Here is a 20,131-nt window from a genome sequence, read left to right on the forward strand (position 1 = left end):
TGCCAGGGAAGGAATGCCAGCAGCAGCCTGGGGCCATCCGTATAATCCCTGATACCCGTTGAAGTGAGGACGGTGTGGCAAGGCGAGGCCAGCCGAAGGAGTCTCAGAGGGGTGTTGGCGTGCATTCCATGAGGATCCTGCTTTAACCCTTGTTGCGGTAAGCGACACTTCTTTGCTAAACCTAAAGGTTTGGCGATGGGAACGTGTGCACCGGGGCTACACCCTCACCTTCTGGTCTTTTCTCGGGGAACACGAGCTTTGATGCCCTGAGAACTGGCTGCATTTCCTGACCCGTGGCTCGGCTCTGGCCACTTCCGTACGCTGATATGATTCAGCTCGCTGGCCGTCCCATGGTGGAATCTGCAACTTTGCATGTCCACCGTTTGAGCATGTGCTTGGATCGATGATGACTCCCACAAATGCATTCCTTGGAAATCTGAACAAAATGAGTGAGAAATCCCTACCGTCTCCTCGTTGGAACTGAGGTCCAGCACGTGGCTCCCAAAAGGAAAGTAGGGAGAGGTTCACGTTGCATTTGCGGCCGTGGGTGTCTACAGCCACGTTGTTCAAGTTGAGGGTTGTGGTCATCTCCTGGGGAGAAGAGCCATTGGGAAAGGAGCCTGGGATGCCAATCCAGGTGGGAAGGCTTGGGACAGCGTGCCGTCTCTGGGTTCCTTGGTCTAGCCAGGACTGCTGTCCCCTGCCACGGTTCAGCATGCAGGTAGGAGAGGAAGCGTGAGCCATTGCTCGTCCTGCCACCTGCACTTGAGTTCTACAGGCTGCCCCCACCTGCTGGTCATTGCCTTGTGGCCTCAAAGAAACAGAAGTCTGTAGGCTCAGGGTCAGAACAGGATTCCAGGCCTAGGGCAGGCTTCTTTGTCATGTTCTGCTTGGGAGACCAGATGCAGTTTAGGTTTCTCCTGCTGAGGGGAGAAATCAAATGGGCCACTGTTCCTGGGAGTTTGGCCAATCTGATGGCTCCTCCTCGGGTTGTGTCCTGCTTGTGTGTGCTGTGTGAAGGGGCTGGAAAATGCCTTAGTCAAACTTGGTCACGGCAAGCTTCTTTGGTGAGGGGTGGCTCTGGCATCTTGCCGTGACACGTTGGGATCCCGGTGGAGAGAGAGTAAGGCAAGGCGAGTGAAAGAGACACGTGAGATGGCTGGCTAAGCCCACAGGTTTACTGGTGGGTGGATAGATCGACGGTGGCCATGGGGTTCCCGGAACACATTTGGGATTCCCTCAGGAGCATCTGGAGGCACGTGTAGGGAGGGAATACGGGAGCACATTTGTGGACTGTCCCGCCTCTTTCCTCTCCCTGGTCGATTTGCTTCATGGCGGGTTCTTGTGCCAGCGAATGGTTGCCTTCATGGCACAGTATGGTGTCTCCTCATGCGGGCCGATTTGGAGGCCTTGGGGTGTTTTGTCCCTGTCTGACCACGTTCCCCCTGTGTTGAAGATGTGAAGGTGTTCCTGAGGACAGCCAGGCATCGATTCTATACCCAGCCCACATAGCGTTCCCTGAGGATTGGAGCTCTACCCGGAGGTCATTGGGTGCAACCGTGCAGAAACAAGGGAGTTGGCTGCCAAGGAAAAGCTGCAGGTTTAAGGGCAGGAGAGGATGTGTGCTGTGGGTGTCATTTTTCCTGCCACCCGCTGGTGCGTCGAGACTGTGGTAACCGGCGAGCCTGGCCACAGGCTACAGAAGTCATACCGGTTCAAGTGTCTAGGCTGTTGTCTGAGTTCTGTCGTTGCATGGCTGTGGGTAACAAGCTGCTTGTAGAGGACCTGGGCCTCAGGGTTTCCCCAAAGTCACGCCACTGATGAGGGTGAAAGTACCAGACACCACTGCAAGTTACACAATTGCTGCAAGTGTTTGCCCCGCCACATTGGGCGTCGGAATGATTCTGATGCCATTAGCTTTGTGCGTGGGCCAAGTGTTGGTGGCCAGTCTTGGCAGCAGGCCAGGAAGTATGGCTGCAGGTGAATCTCCATTGTTCAGTCCAGGAGTTTCTCTGGTGCGTTTTGTCACTGGTCCCTACAAGCGGCTTTTGTTGGAGGTCGTCCCATTTGGCCAAGGGCCGTTCCCTTGTGGAAGATCTCAGGGACCACATTTCCCCTTGAGGGTGAATCCATTGTGTGGAAGCGTATGCGCCAGGAGTGGTTTGGTTCCCCAGAGGGCAGTGGCTTTTACGCTGAGTAATCCCAGTTCCTCTGAGGGTGTCTCAGCAGTTCAGGATGACATCCTTATGCTGTGTCGGCGGGGAGGTGGCTCAGGCAGGAACGTTCAAGGCCCATACCGGGGGGATGATGGACGGCCGTGCTCTTTGTGCTGATGCCCGTGCGCTCTGAAGGCATCTGTGCCACGATGCATTCACGTTTGGCTGTGGACACACAGACATGATGGACTGCAAATGAAATGTTGAGGGGAGATATAGCGCACATCGGTGGGCGGTATCACCCTTTGCCTCTGTGCGCCCGTTCACTTTTCTCAAACATCCCTGTGTTCTGTCACCCTGAGGCATGTGGTGGAGTGCCAGGGAACAAACACCTGCAGCAGCATTGGGCCCTCTGTATAGTCCATGATACCTGGCGAAGTGAGGAGAGTGCGGCAAGGTGAGGCAAGTCAAGGCAAAAGAGTCTCAGAGTGGTTTTGGCGTGAAGTCCTTGAGGCTCCTCGTAGGAACCTTGTGGTGGTGAGTGGAACTTCTTTGCAGAAACCTAGATGTTTGGCCACGGGGACTTGTGCACTGAGACTACACCCTCACCTTCTTGGCTCTTGCAGGGGAACCCCAGATCTGATGCCATGATCCTTAGCTCCATTTGCAGCCCCGTGGGTCGCCTCTGGCCACTCCTGACTGCTGACATGATTGAGATCGGTGGCTGCCCCGCCCTGGAGCCTGTGACTTTAAACGTGCAGCCTTTGAGCAGGTGGATTGATGATGACTCCCATAAATGCACTGCTTGGAACTCTGAACAAATGAATGGGTCTCAGGTTTCTCCGCGGTCATGTCACTGACGGGCCTGGGGGCGAAAATACAAGGCGCCAGGGCAAGTAACCCAGTTGCTGCAAGGGTTTGCCCTGCCAGTTTGGGCATTGGAATATCTCCAATGCCAATAGCTTTCTGTGTGATCCAAGGGCATCGCCTCTGGCTCGACAAGGTTCCTGGTAGAAACCTTGTGGGGGTAAACGGAACTTCTTTGAAGAAACCTAGAAGTTTGGCCACGGGGACTTGTGCCGCGAGACTACACCGTCACATTCTGGGCTCTTCCTGGGACACCCGAGCTCCGATGCCCTGAGACGTGGGTGCACTTCCTGCCCCGTGGCTCGAGTCTGGCCGCTCCCTACTGCTGAGAGGATTGAGCTTGCTGACAGTCCACGACTTTGCACGTCCAGCCTTTGAGCAGGAGCGTGGATCAGTGAGGACTCCCATAAATGCATTCCTTGGAAATCTAAACAAAATGAATGAGCAATACCTACCGTCTTCTCATCCTAACTGAGGTCCAGCACGTGGCTCCCAAAGGAAAATTAGGGAGAGGTCCATGTTGCATTTGCTACTGTGGGCGTGCGCAGCAACATTGTTCAAGTGGAGGGTGGCGGGCTTCTCGTGCAGAAAGAGCCATGTGGAAAGGAGCCTGGGATGTCCATCTACGTGGGAAGGCTAAGGACAACTGGACGTCTCTGGGCACCTGAGTCTAGCCAGAACTGCTATCCCCTGCCGCGGTCAGCGTGCGGGTGCGAAAGGAAGCGTGAGCCACTGGTACTCCTCTGGCTTGCCATTGAGATCTACAGGCCACCCTCAAGCTCAGGTCGTTGCCTTGTTCCCGCAAGGAAACAGAAGTCTCTGCGCTCACGGTCAGAGAAGGAGTCCTGGCCAGGCCAGGCGTCTATGTCATGTTCAGCTTGGGAGGTGGGATATAGTTCAGGTTTGCCCTGATGGTCGGGGGAAATCAAATGGGCCACTGTCCCCGGGATTTCGGCGACGTTGATGGCGCCTCCTTGGGTTGTGTCCTGCTTGTCTGCTGTGTGTGGAGAGTTTGGAAAGTGCCTTAGGCAAATCCAGGGGACATCAAGCTACTTAGGTGAGGGGTGGATTCGTTTGGATCCTGGTGGAGAGAGCAAGGCAAGGCGAGCGGGAAATACACGGGAGAGTGTTGGCTAAGCCCACAGGCTTACTGTTGGGTGGATAGATCGGTATGGGTGGATATGTCGGTGGACATAGGGTTCCCGGAACTCTTTTGGGATATCTTCAGGAGCATTTGGAGCCCCGTGTAGGGAAGGAATACAGGTGCACATTCGTGGACCATCCCAACCTTTTCCTCTCCTTTCTCAATGTGCTTCACGGCGGGTCCTTGTTCCAGCGAATGGTGCCTTCACGGCACAGTATGGTGTCTTCTCACTGGGACCGATTTGGAGCCGTTGGGATGTTTTGTCCCTGTGTGGCCTCATTGCCCCTATGTTGAGGATGTTAAGGTGTTCCTTAGGACAGCCCAGCGTCATTGCTATACCAGGTCGGCATAGCATTCCCTGAGGTTTGGAGCTCTTCCCGGAGGTCTTTGGGCCCAACCATGCAGAAAGAAGGGAGTCGGCCGCCAAGGCAACGCTACAGGTTTAAGGGCTGGAGTGAATGTGTGCTGCAGGGGTCATTTTGTCCTGCCACCTTCTGGTGCTGCGAGCCTGTGATCTCCAGCATGCATGGCTTCAAGCCAGAGAAGCCATGCCGGTTCAAGGGTCCAGGATGTTGGGTGCGTTCTCTCATTGCACGGCTGTGGGTGACACGTTGGTTCTGGAGGACCTGGGTCTCATGGTTTCTCCAAGGTCTTGTCCTTGAAGGGGAGAATGCGAATGTGCAAGGTGCTATGATAAGTTACCCAGTTGCTGCAAGTGTTTGGCCCACCATTTTGGGCATTGGAATGGCTCCCTTGCCATTAGCTTTGGTTGCGGTCCTAGGGAAGTTCCTCTGGCTTGGCAGGAGACCAGGAAGTATGCCTGCTGGTGAGTCTCCCTTGATCAGTCCAGGGGTTCTTCAGGTGCCCTTTGTCACGGGTCCCTACGAGCCGCTTTTGATGGAGGTCGTCTTATTCAGCCAAGGGCCCTTCCCTTATGGAAGATCTCTCCCCTTGAGGGCGTGTCCACTGTGTTTAATCATAAGGGCCAAACGCGTGTTTGTTCCCATAGAGGGCACTTGCTCTTAGGCTGAGGGGGCACAGTTGTCCTGAGGGTGTCTCAGGGGATCAGGAAGACATCCTTTTGCTGTGACGGAGGGCAGATTGTTCAGGAGAGGAATTTCAGGGCCCGAGACCAGGGGGTTGTTGGTCGGTGGCACTCTTTGTCCTGATGGCCGCACGCTCTGAAGGCGCCAGTGCCACGATGCTTTCACGTTTGCCTGCGGACACACAGGCAAGATGGACAGTAAATGAAATGTTGAGGAGAGATAGAACACACAATGCTGGGTGGTATCGCCCTTTCCCTCGGTGCGCCTGTGCACCCTCCTCAAGCATGCGTGTGTTCTCTCACCCAGAGCCAGGTGGAATGCCAGGGAAGGAATGCCAGCAGCAGCCTGGGGCCATCCGTATAATCCCTGATACCCGTTGAAGTGAGGACGGTGTGGCAAGGCGAGGCCAGCCGAAGGAGTCTCAGAGGGGTGTTGGCGTGCATTCCATGAGGATCCTGCTTTAACCCTTGTTGCGGTAAGCGACACTTCTTTGCTAAACCTAAAGGTTTGGCGATGGGAACGTGTGCACCGGGGCTACACCCTCACCTTCTGGTCTTTTCTCGGGGAACACGAGCTTTGATGCCCTGAGAACTGGCTGCATTTCCTGACCCGTGGCTCGGCTCTGGCCACTTCCGTACGCTGATATGATTCAGCTCGCTGGCCGTCCCATGGTGGAATCTGCAACTTTGCATGTCCACCGTTTGAGCATGTGCTTGGATCGATGATGACTCCCACAAATGCATTCCTTGGAAATCTGAACAAAATGAGTGAGAAATCCCTACCGTCTCCTCGTTGGAACTGAGGTCCAGCACGTGGCTCCCAAAAGGAAAGTAGGGAGAGGTTCACGTTGCATTTGCGGCCGTGGGTGTCTACAGCCACGTTGTTCAAGTTGAGGGTTGTGGTCATCTCCTGGGGAGAAGAGCCATTGGGAAAGGAGCCTGGGATGCCAATCCAGGTGGGAAGGCTTGGGACAGCGTGCCGTCTCTGGGTTCCTTGGTCTAGCCAGGACTGCTGTCCCCTGCCACGGTTCAGCATGCAGGTAGGAGAGGAAGCGTGAGCCATTGCTCGTCCTGCCACCTGCACTTGAGTTCTACAGGCTGCCCCCACCTGCTGGTCATTGCCTTGTGGCCTCAAAGAAACAGAAGTCTGTAGGCTCAGGGTCAGAACAGGATTCCAGGCCTAGGGCAGGCTTCTTTGTCATGTTCTGCTTGGGAGACCAGATGCAGTTTAGGTTTCTCCTGCTGAGGGGAGAAATCAAATGGGCCACTGTTCCTGGGAGTTTGGCCAATCTGATGGCTCCTCCTCGGGTTGTGTCCTGCTTGTGTGTGCTGTGTGAAGGGGCTGGAAAATGCCTTAGTCAAACTTGGTCACGGCAAGCTTCTTTGGTGAGGGGTGGCTCTGGCATCTTGCCGTGACACGTTGGGATCCCGGTGGAGAGAGAGTAAGGCAAGGCGAGTGAAAGAGACACGTGAGATGGCTGGCTAAGCCCACAGGTTTACTGGTGGGTGGATAGATCGACGGTGGCCATGGGGTTCCCGGAACACATTTGGGATTCCCTCAGGAGCATCTGGAGGCACGTGTAGGGAGGGAATACGGGAGCACATTTGTGGACTGTCCCGCCTCTTTCCTCTCCCTGGTCGATTTGCTTCATGGCGGGTTCTTGTGCCAGCGAATGGTTGCCTTCATGGCACAGTATGGTGTCTCCTCATGGGGGCCGATTTGGAGGCCTTGGGGTGTTTTGTCCCTGTCTGACCACGTTCCCCCTGTGTTGAAGATGTGAAGGTGTTCCTGAGGACAGCCAGGCATCGATTCTATACCCAGCCCACATAGCGTTCCCTGAGGATTGGAGCTCTACCCGGAGGTCATTGGGTGCAACCGTGCAGAAACAAGGGAGTTGGCTGCCAAGGAAAAGCTGCAGGTTTAAGGGCAGGAGAGGATGTGTGGTGTGGCTGTCATTTTTCCTGCCACCCGCTGGTGCGTCGAGACTGTGGTAACCGGCGAACCTGGCCACAGGCTACAGAAGTCATACCGGTTCAAGTGTCTAGGCTGTTGTCTGAGTTCTGTTGTTGCATGGCTGTGGGTAACAAGTTGCTTGTAGAGGACCTGGGCCTCAGGGTTTCCCCAATGTCACGCCACTGATGAGGGTGAAAGTACCAGACACCACTGCAAGTTACACAATTGCTGCAAGTGTTTGCCCCGCCACGTTGGGCGTCGGAATGATTCTGATGCCATTAGCTTTGTGCGTGGGCCAAGTGTTGGTGGCCAGTCTTGGCAGCAGGCCAGGAAGTATGGCTGCAGGTGAATCTCCATTGTTCACTCCAGGAGTTTCTCTGGTGCGTTTTGTCACTGGTCCCTACAAGCGGCTTTTGTTGGAGGTCGTCCCATTTGGCCAAGGGCCGTTCCCTTGTGGAAGATCTCAGGGACCACATTTCCCCTTGAGGGTGAATCCATTGTGTGGAAGCGTATGTGCCAGGAGTGGTTTGGTTCCCCAGAGGGCAGTGGCTTTTACGCTGAGTAATCCCAGTTCCCCTGAGGGTGTCTCAGCAGTTCAGGATGACATCCTTATGCTGTGTCGGCGGGGAGGTGGCTCAGGCAGGAACGTTCAAGGCCCATACCGGGGGGATGATGGACGGCCGTGCTCTTTGTGCTGATGCCCGTGCGCTCTGAAGGCATCTGTGCCACGATGCATTCACGTTTGGCTGTGGACACACAGACATGATGGACTGCAAATGAAATGCTGAGGGGAGATATAGTGCACATCAGTGGGCGGTATCACCCTTTGCCTCTGTGCGCCCGTTCACTTTTCTCAAACATCCCTGTGTTCTGTCACCCTGAGGCATGTGGTGGAGTGCCAGGGAACAAACACCTGCAGCAGCATTGGGCCCTCTGTATAGTCCATGATACCTGGCGAAGTGAGGAGAGTGCGGCAAGGTGAGGCAAGTCAAGGCAAAAGAGTCTCAGAGTGGTTTTGGCGTGAAGTCCTTGAGGCTCATCGTAGGAACCTTGTGGTGGTGAGTGGAACTTCTTTGCAGAAACCTAGATGTTTGGCCACGGGGACTTGTGCACTGAGACTACACCCTCACCTTCTTGGCTCTTGCAGGGGAACCCCAGATCTGATGCCATGATCCTTAGCTCCATTTGCAGCCCCGTGGGTCGCCTCTGGCCACTCCTGACATGATTGAGATCGGTGGCTGCCCCGCCCTGGAGCCTGTGACTTTAAACGTGCAGCCTTTGAGCAGGTGGATTGATGATGACTCCCATAAATGCACTGCTTGGAACTCTGAACAAATGAATGGGTCTCAGGTTTCTCCGCGGTCATGTCACTGACGGGCCTGGGGGCGAAAATACAAGGCGCCAGGGCAAGTAACCCAGTTGCTGCAAGGGTTTGCCCTGCCAGTTTGGGCATTGGAATATCTCCAATGCCAATAGCTTTCTGTGTGATCCAAGAGCATCGCCTCTGGCTCGACAAGGTTCCTGGTAGAAAACTTGTGGGGGTAAACGGAACTTCTTTGAAGAAACCTAGAAGTTTGGCCACGGGGACTTGTGCCGCGAGACTACACCGTCACATTCTGGGCTCTTCCTGGGGCACCCGAGCTCCGATGCCCTGAGACGTGGGTGCACTTCCTGCCCCGTGGCTCGAGTCTGGCCGCTCCCTACTGCTGAGAGGATTGAGCTTGCTGACAGTCCACGACTTTGCACGTCCAGCCTTTGAGCAGGAGCGTGGATCAGTGAGGACTCCCATAAATGCATTCCTTGGAAATCTAAACAAAATGAATGAGCAATACCTACCGTCTTCTCATCCTAACTGAGGTCCAGCACGTGGCTCCCAAAGGAAAATTAGGGAGAGGTCCATGTTGCATTTGCTACTGTGGGCGTGCGCAGCAACATTGTTCAAGTGGAGGGTGGCGGGCTTCTCGTGCAGAAAGAGCCATGTGGAAAGGAGCCTGGGATGTCCATCTACGTGGGAAGGCTAAGGACAACTGGACGTCTCTGGGCACCTGAGTCTAGCCAGAACTGCTATCCCCTGCCGCGGTCAGCGTGCGGGTGCGAAAGGAAGCGTGAGCCACTGGTACTCCTCTGGCTTGCCATTGAGATCTACAGGCCACCCTCAAGCTCAGGTCGTTGCCTTGTTCCCGCAAGGAAACAGAAGTCTCTGCGCTCACGGTCAGAGAAGGAGTCCTGGCCAGGCCAGGCGTCTATGTCATGTTCAGCTTGGGAGGTGGGATATAGTTCAGGTTTGCCCTGATGGTCGGGGGAAATCAAATGGGCCACTGTCCCCGGGATTTCGGCGACGTTGATGGCGCCTCCTTGGGTTGTGTCCTGCTTGTCTGCTGTGTGTGGAGAGTTTGGAAAGTGCCTTAGGCAAATCCAGGGGACATCAAGCTACTTAGGTGAGGGGTGGATTCGTTTGGATCCTGGTGGAGAGAGCAAGGCAAGGCGAGCGGGAAATACACGGGAGAGTGTTGGCTAAGCCCACAGGCTTACTGTTGGGTGGATAGATCGGTATGGGTGGATATGTCGGTGGACATAGGGTTCCCGGAACTCTTTTGGGATATCTTCAGGAGCATTTGGAGCCCCGTGTAGGGAAGGAATACAGGTGCACATTCGTGGACCATCCCAACCTTTTCCTCTCCTTTCTCAATGTGCTTCACGGCGGGTCCTTGTTCCAGCGAATGGTGCCTTCACGGCACAGTATGGTGTCTTCTCACTGGGACCGATTTGGAGCCGTTGGGATGTTTTGTCCCTGTGTGGCCTCATTGCCCCTATGTTGAGGATGTTAAGGTGTTCCTTAGGACAGCCCAGCGTCATTGCTATACCAGGTCGGCATAGCATTCCCTGAGGTTTGGAGCTCTTCCCGGAGGTCTTTGGGCCCAACCATGCAGAAAGAAGGGAGTCGGCCGCCAAGGCAACGCTACAGGTTTAAGGGCTGGAGTGAATGTGTGCTGCAGGGGTCATTTTGTCCTGCCACCTTCTGGTGCTGCGAGCCTGTGATCTCCAGCATGCATGGCTTCAAGCCAGAGAAGCCATGCCGGTTCAAGGGTCCAGGATGTTGGGTGCGTTCTCTCATTGCACGGCTGTGGGTGACACGTTGGTTCTGGAGGACCTGGGTCTCATGGTTTCTCCAAGGTCTTGTCCTTGAAGGGGAGAATGCGAATGTGCAAGGTGCTATGATAAGTTACCCAGTTGCTGCAAGTGTTTGGCCCGCCATTTTGGGCATTGGAATGGCTCCCTTGCCATTAGCTTTGGTTGCGGTCCTAGGGAAGTTCCTCCGGCTTGGCAGGAGACCAGGAAGTATGCCTGCTGGTGAGTCTCCCTTGATCAGTCCAAGGGTTCTTCAGGTGCCCTTTGTCACGGGTCCCTACGAGCCGCTTTTGATGGAGGTCGTCTTATTCAGCCAAGGGCCCTTCCCTTATGGAAGATCTCTCCCCTTGAGGGCGTGTCCACTGTGTTTAATCATAAGGGCCAAACGCGTGTTTGTTCCCATAGAGGGCACTTGCTCTTAGGCTGAGGGGGCACAGTTGTCCTGAGGGTGTCTCAGGGGATCAGGAAGACATCCTTTTGCTGTGACGGAGGGCAGATTGCTCAGGAGAGGAATTTCAGGGCCCGAGACCAGGGGGTTGTTGGTCGGTGGCACTCTTTGTCCTGATGGCCGCACGCTCTGAAGGCGCCAGTGCCACGATGCTTTCACGTTTGCCTGCTGACACACAGGCAAGATGGACAGTAAATGAAATGTTGAGGAGAGATAGAACACACAATGCTGGGTGGTATCGCCCTTTCCCTCGGTGCGCCTGTGCACCCTCCTCAAGCATGCGTGTGTTCTCTCACCCCGAGCCAGGTGGAATGCCAGGGAAGGAATGCCAGCAGCAGCCTGGGGCCATCCGTATAATCCCTGATACCCGTTGAAGTGAGGACGGTGTGGCAAGGCGAGGCCAGCCGAAGGAGTCTCAGAGGGGTGTTGGTGTGCATTCCTTGAGGATCCTGCTTTATCCCTTGTTGCGGTAAGTGACACTTCTTTGCTAAACCTAAAGGTTTGGCGATGGGAACGTGTGCACCGGGGCTACACCCTCACCTTCTGGTCTTTTCTCGGGGAACACGAGCTTTGATGCCCTGAGAACTGGCTGCATTTCCTGACCCGTGGCTCGGCTCTGGCCACTTCCGTACGCTGATATGATTCAGCTCGCTGGCCGTCCCATGGTGGAATCTGCAACTTTGCATGTCCACCGTTTGAGCATGTGCTTGGATCGATGATGACTCCCACAAATGCATTCCTTGGAAATCTGAACAAAATGAGTGAGAAATCCCTACCGTCTCCTCGTTGGAACTGAGGTCCAGCACGTGGCTCCCCAAAGGAAAGTAGGGAGAGGTTCACGTTGCATTTGCGGCCGTGGGTGTCTACAGCCACGTTGTTCAAGTTGAGGGTTGTGGTCATCTCCTGGGGAGAAGAGCCATTGGGAAAGGAGCCTGGGATGCCAATCCAGGTGGGAAGGCTTGGGACAGCGTGCCGTCTCTGGGTTCCTTGGTCTAGCCAGGACTGCTGTCCCCTGCCACGGTTCAGCATGCAGGTAGGAGAGGAAGCGTGAGCCATTGCTCGTCCTGCCACCTGCACTTGAGTTCTACAGGCTGCCCCCACCTGCTGGTCATTGCCTTGTGGCCTCAAAGAAACAGAAGTCTGTAGGCTCAGGGTCAGAACAGGATTCCAGGCCTAGGGCAGGCTTCTTTGTCATGTTCTGCTTGGGAGACCAGATGCAGTTTAGGTTTCTCCTGCTGAGGGGAGAAATCAAATGGGCCACTGTTCCTGGGAGTTTGGCCAATCTGATGGCTCCTCCTCGGGTTGTGTCCTGCTTGTGTGTGCTGTGTGAAGGGGCTGGAAAATGCCTTAGTCAAACTTGGTCACGGCAAGCTTCTTTGGTGAGGGGTGGCTCTGGCATCTTGCCGTGACACGTTGGGATCCCGGTGGAGAGAGAGTAAGGCAAGGCGAGTGAAAGAGACACGTGAGATGGCTGGCTAAGCCCACAGGTTTACTGGTGGGTGGATAGATCGACGGTGGCCATGGGGTTCCCGGAACACATTTGGGATTCCCTCAGGAGCATCTGGAGGCACGTGTAGGGAGGGAATACGGGAGCACATTTGTGGACTGTCCCGCCTCTTTCCTCTCCCTGGTCGATTTGCTTCATGGCGGGTTCTTGTGCCAGCGAATGGTTGCCTTCATGGCACAGTATGGTGTCTCCTCATGGGGGCCGATTTGGAGGCCTTGGGGTGTTTTGTCCCTGTCTGACCACGTTCCCCCTGTGTTGAAGATGTGAAGGTGTTCCTGAGGACAGCCAGGCATCGATTCTATACCCAGCCCACATAGCGTTCCCTGAGGATTGGAGCTCTACCCGGAGGTCATTGGGTGCAACCGTGCAGAAACAAGGGAGTTGGCTGCCAAGGAAAAGCTGCAGGTTTAAGGGCAGGAGAGGATGTGTGGTGTGGGTGTCATTTTTCCTGCCACCCGCTGGTGCGTCGAGACTGTGGTAACCGGCGAGCCTGGCCACAGGCTACAGAAGTCATACAGGTTCAAGTGTCTAGGCTGTTGTCTGAGTTCTGCCGTTGCATGGCTGTGGGTAACAAGTTGCTTGTAGAGGACCTGGGCCTCAGGGTTTCCCCAAAGTCACGCCACTGATGAGGGTGAAAGTACCAGACACCACTGCAAGTTACACAATTGCTGCAAGTGTTTGCCCCGCCACGTTGGGCGTCGGAATGATTCTGATGCCATTAGCTTTGTGCGTGGGCCAAGTGTTGGTGGCCAGTCTTGGCAGCAGGCCAGGAAGTCTGGCTGCAGGTGAATCTCCATTGTTCAGTCCAGGAGTTTCTCTGGTGCGTTTTGTCACTGGTCCCTACAAGCGGCTTTTGTTGGAGGTCATCCCATTTGGCCAAGGGCCGTTCCCTTGTGGAAGATCTCAGGGACCACATTTCCCCTTGAGGGTGAATCCATTGTGTGGAAGCGTATGCGCCAGGAGTGGTTTGGTTCCCCAGAGGGCAGTGGCTTTTACGCTGAGTAATCCCAGTTCCCCTGAGGGTGTCTCAGCAGTTCAGGATGACATCCTTATGCTGTGTCGGCAGGGAGGTGGCTCAGGCAGGAACGTTCAAGGCCCATACCGGGGGGATGATGGACGGCCGTGCTCTTTGTGCTGATGCCCGTGCACTCTGAAGGCATCTGTGCCACGATGCATTCACGTTTGGCTGTGGACACACAGACATGATGGACTGCAAATGAAATGTTGAGGGGAGATATAGCGCACATCGGTGGGCGGTATCACCCTTTGCCTCTGTGCGCCCGTTCACTTTTCTCAAACATCCCTGTGTTCTGTCACCCTGAGGCATGTGGTGGAGTGCCAGGGAACAAACACCTGCAGCAGCATTGGGCCCTCTGTATAGTCCATGATACCTGGCGAAGTGAGGAGAGTGCGGCAAGGTGAGGCAAGTCAAGGCAAAAGAGTCTCAGAGTGGTTTTGGCGTGAAGTCCTTGAGGCTCCTCGTAGGAACCTTGTGGTGGTGAGTGGAACTTCTTTGCAGAAACCTAGATGTTTGGCCACGGGGACTTGTGCACTGAGACTACACCCTCACCTTCTTGGCTCTTGCAGGGGAACCCCAGATCTGATGCCATGATCCTTAGCTCCATTTGCAGCCCCGTGGGTCGCCTCTGGCCACTCCTGACTGCTGACATGATTGAGATCGGTGGCTGCCTCGCGGTGGAGCCTGCGACTTTGAACGTGCAGCCTTTGAGCAGGTGGATTGATGATGACTCCCATAAATGCACTGCTTGGAACTCTGAACAAATGAATGGGTCTCAGGTTTCTCCGCGGTCATGTCACTGACGGGCCTGGGGGCGAAAATACAAGGCGCCAGGGCAAGTAACCCAGTTGCTGCAAGGGTTTGCCCTGCCAGTTTGGGCATTGGAATATCTCCAATGCCAATAGCTTTCTGTGTGATCGAAGGGCATCGCCTCTTGCTCGACAAGGTTCCTGGTAGAAACCTTGTGGGGGTAAACGGAACTTCTTTGAAGAAACCTAGAAGTTTGGCCATGGGGACTTGTACCGCGAGACTACACCGTCACATTCTGGGCTCTTCCTGGGGCACCCGAGCTCCGATGCCCTGAGACGTGGGTGCACTTCCTGCCCCGTGGCTCGAGTCTGGCCGCTCCCTACTGCTGAGAGGATTGAGCTTGCTGACAGTCCACGACTTTGCACGTCCAGCCTTTGAGCAGGAGCATGGATCAGTGATGACTCCCATAAATGCATTCCTTGGAAATCTAAACAAAATGAATGAGCAATACCTACCGTCTTCTCATCCTAACTGAGGTCCAGCACGTGGCTCCCAAAGGAAAATTAGGGAGAGGTCCATGTTGCATTTGCTACTGTGGGCATGCGCAGCAACATTGTTCAAGTTGAGGGTGGCGGGCTTCTCGTGCAGAAAGAGCCATGTGGAAAGGAGCCTGGGATGTCCATCTACGTGGGAAGGCTAAGGACAACTTGACGTCTCTGGGCACCTGAGTCTAGCCAGAACTGCTATCCCCTGCCGCGGTCAGCGTGCGGGTGCGAAAGGAAGCGTGAGCCACGGGTACTCCTCTGGCTTGCCATTGAGATCTACAGGCCACCCTCAAGCTCAGGTCATTGCCTTGTTCCCGCAAGGAAACAGAAGTCTCTGCACTCAGGGTCAGAGAAGGAGTCCTGGCCAGGCCAGGCGTCTATGTCATGTTCAGCTTGGAAGGTGGGATATAGTTCAGGTTTGCCCTGATGGTCAGGGGAAATCAAATGGGCCACTGTCCCCGGGATTTGGGCGACGCTGATGGCGCCTCCTTGGGTTGTGTCCTGCTTGTGTGTTGTGTGTGGAGAGTTTGGAAAGTGCCTTAGGCAAATCCAGGGGATATCAAGCTACTTAGGTGAGGGGTGGATTCGTTTGGATCCTGCTGGAGAGAGCAAGGCAAGGCGAGCGGGAAATACACGGGAGAGTGTTGGCTAAGCCCACAGGCTTACTGTTGGGTGGATAGATCGGTATGGGTGGATATGTCGGTGGACATAGGGTTCCCGGAACTCTTTTGGGATATCTTCAGGAGCATTTGGAGCCCCGTGTAGGGAAGGAATACAGGTGCACATTCGTGGACCATCCCAACCTTTTCCTCTCCTTTCTCAATGTGCTTCACGGCGGGTCCTTGTTCCAGCGAATGGTGCCTTCACGGCACAGTATGGTGTCTTCTCACTGGGACCGATTTGGAGCCGTTGGGATGTTTTGTCCCTGTGTGGCCTCATTGCCCCTATGTTGAGGATGTTAAGGTTTTCCTTAGGACAGCCCAGCGTCATTGCTATACCAGGTCGGCATAGCATTCCCTGAGGTTTGGAGCTCTTCCCGGAGGTCTTTGGGCCCAACCATGCAGAAAGAAGGGAGTCGGCCACCAAGGCAACGCTACAGGTTTAAGGGCTGGAGTGAATGTGTGCTGCAGGGGTCATTTTGTCCTGCCACCTTCTGGTGCTGCGAGCCTGTGATCTCCAGCATGCATGGCTTCAAGCCAGAGAAGCCATGCCGGTTCAAGGGTCCAGGATGTTGGGTGCGTTCTCTCATTGCACGGCTGTGGGTGACACGTTGGTTCTGGAGGACCTGGGTCTCATGGTTTCTCCAAGGTCTTGTCCTTGAAGGGGAGAATGCGAATGTGCAAGGTGCTACGATAAGTTACCCAGTTGCTGCAAGTGTTTGGCCCGCCATTTTGGGCATTGGAATGGCTCCCTTGCCATTAGCTTTGGTTGCGGTCCTAGGGAAGTTCCTCTGGCTTGGCAGGAGACCAGGAAGTATGCCTGCTGGTGAGTCTCCCTTGATCAGTCCAGGGGTTCTTCAGGTGCCCTTTGTCACGGGTCCCTACGAGCCGCTTTTGATGGAGGTCGTCTTATTCAGCCAAGGGCCCTTCCCTTATGGAAGATCTCTCCCCTTGAGGGCGTGTCCACTGTGTTTAATCATAAGGGCCAAACGCGTGTTTGTTCCCATAGAGGGCACTTGCTCTTAGGCTGAGGGGGCACAGTTGTCCTGAGGGTGTCTCAGGGGATCAGGAAGACATCCTTTTGCTGTGATGGAGGGCAGATTGCTCAGGAGAGGAATTTCAGGGCCCGAGACCAGGGGGTTGTTGGTCGGTGGCACTCTTTGTCCTGATGGCCGCACGCTCTGAAGGCGCCAGTGCCACGATGCTTTCACGTTTGCCTGCGGACACACAGGCAAGATGGACAGTAAATGAAATGTTGAGGAGAGATAGAACACACAATGCTGGGTGGTATCGCCCTTTCCCTCGGTGCGCCTGTGCACCCTCCTCAAGCATGCGTGTGTTCTCTCACCCCGAGCCAGGTGGAATGCCAGGGAAGGAATGCCAGCAGCAGCCTGGGGCCATCCGTATAATCCCTGATACCCGTTGAAGTGAGGACGGTGTGGCAAGGCGAGGCCAGCCGAAGGAGTCTCAGAGGGGTGTTGGCGTGCATTCCTTGAGGATCCTGCTTTAACCCTTGTTGCGGTAAGCGACACTTCTTTGCTAAACCTAAAGGTTTGGCGATGGGAACGTGTGCACCGGGGCTACACCCTCACCTTCTGGTCTTTTCTCGGGGAACACGAGCTTTGATGCCCTGAGAACTGGCTGCATTTCCTGACCCGTGGCTCGGCTCTGGCCACTTCCGTACGCTGATATGATTCAGCTCGCTGGCCGTCCCATGGTGGAATCTGCAACTTTGCATGTCCACCGTTTGAGCATGTGCTTGGATCGATGATGACTCCCACAAATGCATTCCTTGGAAATCTGAACAAAATGAGTGAGAAATCCCTACCGTCTCCTCGTTGGAACTGAGGTCCAGCACGTGGCTCCCAAAAGGAAAGTAGGGAGAGGTTCACGTTGCATTTGCGGCCGTGGGTGTCTACAGCCACGTTGTTCAAGTTGAGGGTTGTGGTCATCTCCTGGGGAAAAGAGCCATTGGGAAAGGAGCCTGGGATGCCAATCCAGGTGGGAAGGCTTGGGACAGCGTGCCGTCTCTGGGTTCCTTGGTCTAGCCAGGACTGCTGTCCCCTGCCACGGTTCAGCATGCAGGTAGGAGAGGAAGCGTGAGCCATTGCTCGTCCTGCCACCTGCACTTGAGTTCTACAGGCTGCTCCCACCAGCTGGTCATTGCCTTGTGGCCTCAAAGAAACAGAAGTCTGTAGGCTCAGGGTCAGAACAGGATTCCAGGCCTAGGGCAGGCTTCTTTGTCATGTTCTGCATGGGAGACCAGATGCAGTTTAGGTTTCTCCTGCTGAGGGGAGAAATCAAATGGGCCACTGTTCCTGGGAGTTTGGCCAATCTGATGGCTCCTCCTCGGGTTGTGTCCTGCTTGTGTGTGCTGTGTGAAGGGGCTGGAAAATGCCTTAGTCAAACTTGGTCACGGCAAGCTTCTTTGGTGAGGGGTGGCTCTGGCATCTTGCCGTGACACGTTGGGATCCCGGTGGAGAGAGAGTAAGGCAAGGCGAGTGAAAGAGACACGTGAGATGGCTGGCTAAGCCCACAGGTTTACTGGTGGGTGGATAGATCGACGGTGGCCATGGGGTTCCCGGAACACATTTGGGATTCCCTCAGGAGCATCTGGAGGCACGTGTAGGGAGGGAATACGGGAGCACATTTGTGGACTGTCCCGCCTCTTTCCTCTCCTTGGTCGATTTGCTTCATGGCGGGTTCTTGTGCCAGCGAATGGTTGCCTTCATGGCACAGTATGGTGTCTCCTCATGGGGGCCGATTTGGAGGCCTTGGGGTGTTTTGTCCCTGTCTGACCACGTTCCCCCTGTGTTGAAGATGTGAAGGTGTTCCTGAGGACAGCCAGGCATCGATTCTATACCCAGCCCACATAGCGTTCCCTGAGGATTGGAGCTCTACCCGGAGGTCATTGGGTGCAACCGTGCAGAAACAAGGGAGTTGGCTGCCAAGGAAAAGCTGCAGGTTTAAGGGCAGGAGAGGATGTGTGGTGTGGGTGTCATTTTTCCTGCCACCCGCTGGTACGTCGAGACTGTGGTAACCGGCGAACCTGGCCACAGGCTACAGAAGTCATACCGGTTCAATGTCTAGGCTGTTGTCTGAGTTCTGTCGTTGCATGGCTGTGGGTAACAAGTTGCTTGTAGAGGACCTGGGCCTCAGGGTTTCCCCAATGTCACGCCACTGATGAGGGTGAAAGTACCAGACACCACTGCAAGTTACACAATTGCTGCAAGTGTTTGCCCCGCCACGTTGGGCGTCGGAATGATTCTGATGCCATTAGCTTTGTGCGTGGGCCAAGTGTTGGTGGCCAGTCTTGGCAGCAGGCCAGGAAGTATGGCTGCAGGTGAATCTCCATTGTTCAGTCCAGGAGTTTCTCTGGTGCGTTTTGTCACTGGTCCCTACAAGCGGCTTTTGTTGGAGGTCGTCCCATTTGGCCAAGGGCCGTTCCCTTGTTGAAGATCTCAGGGACCACATTTCCCCTTGAGGGTGAATCCATTGTGTGGAAGCGTATGTGCCAGGAGTGGTTTGGTTCCCCAGAGGGCAGTGGCTTTTACGCTGAGTAATCCCAGTTCCCCTGAGGGTGTCTCAGCAGTTCAGGATGACATCCTTATGCTGTGTCGGCAGGGAGGTGGCTCAGGCAGGAACGTTCAAGGCCCATACCGGGGGGATGATGGACGGCCGTGCTCTTTGTGCTGATGCCCGTGCGCTCTGAAGGCATCTGTGCCACGATGCATTCACGTTTGGCTGTGGACAAACAGACATGATGGACTGCAAATGAAATGTTGAGGGGAGATATAGCGCACATCGGTGGGCGGTATCACCCTTTGCCTCTGTGCGCCCGTTCACTTTTCTCAAACATCCCTGTGTTCTGTCACCCTGAGGCATGTGGTGGAGTGCCAGGGAACAAACACCTGCAGCAGCATTGGGCCCTCTGTATAGTCCATGATACCTGGCGAAGTGAGGAGAGTGCGGCAAGGTGAGGCAAGTCAAGGCAAAAGAGTCTCAGAGTGGTTTTGGCGTGAAGTCCTTGAGGCTCCTCGTAGGAACCTTGTGGTGGTGAGTGGAACTTCTTTGCAGAAACCTAGATGTTTGGCCACGGGGACTTGTGCACTGAGACTACACCCTCACCTTCTTGGCTCTTGCAGGGGAACCCCAGATCTGATGCCATGATCCTTAGCTCCATTTGCAGCCCCGTGGGTCGCCTCTGGCCACTCCTGACTGCTGACATGATTGAGATCGGTGGCTGCCCCGCGCTGGAGCCTGTGAATTTGAACGTGCAGCCTTTGAGCAGGTGGATTGATGATGACTCCCATAAATGCACTGCTTGGAACTCTGAACAAATGAATGGGTCTCAGGTTTCTCCGCGGTCATGTCACTGACGGGCCTGGGGGCGAAAATACAAGGCGCCAGGGCAAGTAACCCAGTTGCTGCAAGGGTTTGCCCTGCCAGTTTGGGCATTGGAATATCTCCAATGCCAATAGCTTTCTGTGTGATCCAAGGGCATCGCCTCTGGCTCGACAAGGTTCCTGGTAGAAACCTTGTGGGGGTAAACGGAACTTCTTTGAAGAAACCTAGAAGTTTGGCCACGGGGACTTGTGCCGCGAGACTACACCATCACATTCTGGGCTTTTCCTGGGGCACCCGAGCTCCGATGCCCTGAGACGTGGGTGCACTTCCTGCCCCGTGGCTCGAGTCTGGCCGCTCCCTACTGCTGAGAGGATTGAGCTTGCTGACAGTCCGCGACTTTGCACGTCCAGCCTTTGAGCAGGAGCGTGGATCAGTGAGGACTCCCATAAATGCATTCCTTGGAAATCTAAACAGAATGAATGAGCAATACCTACCGTCTTCTCATCCTAACTGAGGTCCAGCACGTGGCTCCCAAAGGAAAATTAGGGAGAGGTCCATGTTG

At 55.0% G+C, this 20,131-nt stretch overlaps 12 non-coding genes across 12 annotated transcripts; all 12 read left to right on the forward strand.

Annotated features, from left to right (window-relative positions):
- Window positions 1-397: 397 nt before the first annotated feature.
- On the forward strand, window positions 398-489 carry LOC132361615 (small nucleolar RNA SNORD116). The gene has a single exon (XR_009501890.1). It is a non-coding gene; the product is annotated as a small nucleolar RNA SNORD116 (small nucleolar RNA).
- Window positions 490-2,930: 2,441 nt separating this feature from the next.
- LOC132361328 (small nucleolar RNA SNORD116) lies at window positions 2,931-3,022 on the forward strand. Its single transcript, XR_009501633.1, has one exon. It is a non-coding gene; the product is annotated as a small nucleolar RNA SNORD116 (small nucleolar RNA).
- Window positions 3,023-3,411: 389 nt separating this feature from the next.
- On the forward strand, window positions 3,412-3,503 carry LOC132360874 (small nucleolar RNA SNORD116). The gene has a single exon (XR_009501194.1). It is a non-coding gene; the product is annotated as a small nucleolar RNA SNORD116 (small nucleolar RNA).
- A 2,425-nt stretch (window positions 3,504-5,928) lies between these two features.
- LOC132361616 (small nucleolar RNA SNORD116) lies at window positions 5,929-6,020 on the forward strand. The gene has a single exon (XR_009501891.1). It is a non-coding gene; the product is annotated as a small nucleolar RNA SNORD116 (small nucleolar RNA).
- Window positions 6,021-8,454: 2,434 nt separating this feature from the next.
- Window positions 8,455-8,546, forward strand: LOC132361329 (small nucleolar RNA SNORD116). Its single transcript, XR_009501634.1, has one exon. It is a non-coding gene; the product is annotated as a small nucleolar RNA SNORD116 (small nucleolar RNA).
- Window positions 8,547-8,935: 389 nt separating this feature from the next.
- On the forward strand, window positions 8,936-9,027 carry LOC132360875 (small nucleolar RNA SNORD116). Its single transcript, XR_009501195.1, has one exon. It is a non-coding gene; the product is annotated as a small nucleolar RNA SNORD116 (small nucleolar RNA).
- A 2,425-nt stretch (window positions 9,028-11,452) lies between these two features.
- LOC132361617 (small nucleolar RNA SNORD116) lies at window positions 11,453-11,544 on the forward strand. Its single transcript, XR_009501892.1, has one exon. It is a non-coding gene; the product is annotated as a small nucleolar RNA SNORD116 (small nucleolar RNA).
- Window positions 11,545-13,985: 2,441 nt separating this feature from the next.
- Window positions 13,986-14,077, forward strand: LOC132361330 (small nucleolar RNA SNORD116). Its single transcript, XR_009501635.1, has one exon. It is a non-coding gene; the product is annotated as a small nucleolar RNA SNORD116 (small nucleolar RNA).
- Window positions 14,078-14,466: 389 nt separating this feature from the next.
- LOC132361873 (small nucleolar RNA SNORD116) lies at window positions 14,467-14,558 on the forward strand. The gene has a single exon (XR_009502138.1). It is a non-coding gene; the product is annotated as a small nucleolar RNA SNORD116 (small nucleolar RNA).
- A 2,425-nt stretch (window positions 14,559-16,983) lies between these two features.
- On the forward strand, window positions 16,984-17,075 carry LOC132361618 (small nucleolar RNA SNORD116). The gene has a single exon (XR_009501893.1). It is a non-coding gene; the product is annotated as a small nucleolar RNA SNORD116 (small nucleolar RNA).
- Window positions 17,076-19,515: 2,440 nt separating this feature from the next.
- LOC132361331 (small nucleolar RNA SNORD116) lies at window positions 19,516-19,607 on the forward strand. The gene has a single exon (XR_009501636.1). It is a non-coding gene; the product is annotated as a small nucleolar RNA SNORD116 (small nucleolar RNA).
- A 389-nt stretch (window positions 19,608-19,996) lies between these two features.
- On the forward strand, window positions 19,997-20,088 carry LOC132360989 (small nucleolar RNA SNORD116). The gene has a single exon (XR_009501306.1). It is a non-coding gene; the product is annotated as a small nucleolar RNA SNORD116 (small nucleolar RNA).
- The last annotated feature ends 43 nt before the right edge of the window (window positions 20,089-20,131 follow it).

The sequence above is a fragment of the Balaenoptera ricei genome, chromosome 2, assembly GCF_028023285.1.
Source record: "Balaenoptera ricei isolate mBalRic1 chromosome 2, mBalRic1.hap2, whole genome shotgun sequence".
In the NCBI taxonomy this organism is placed as follows: domain Eukaryota; kingdom Metazoa; phylum Chordata; class Mammalia; order Artiodactyla; family Balaenopteridae; genus Balaenoptera; species Balaenoptera ricei.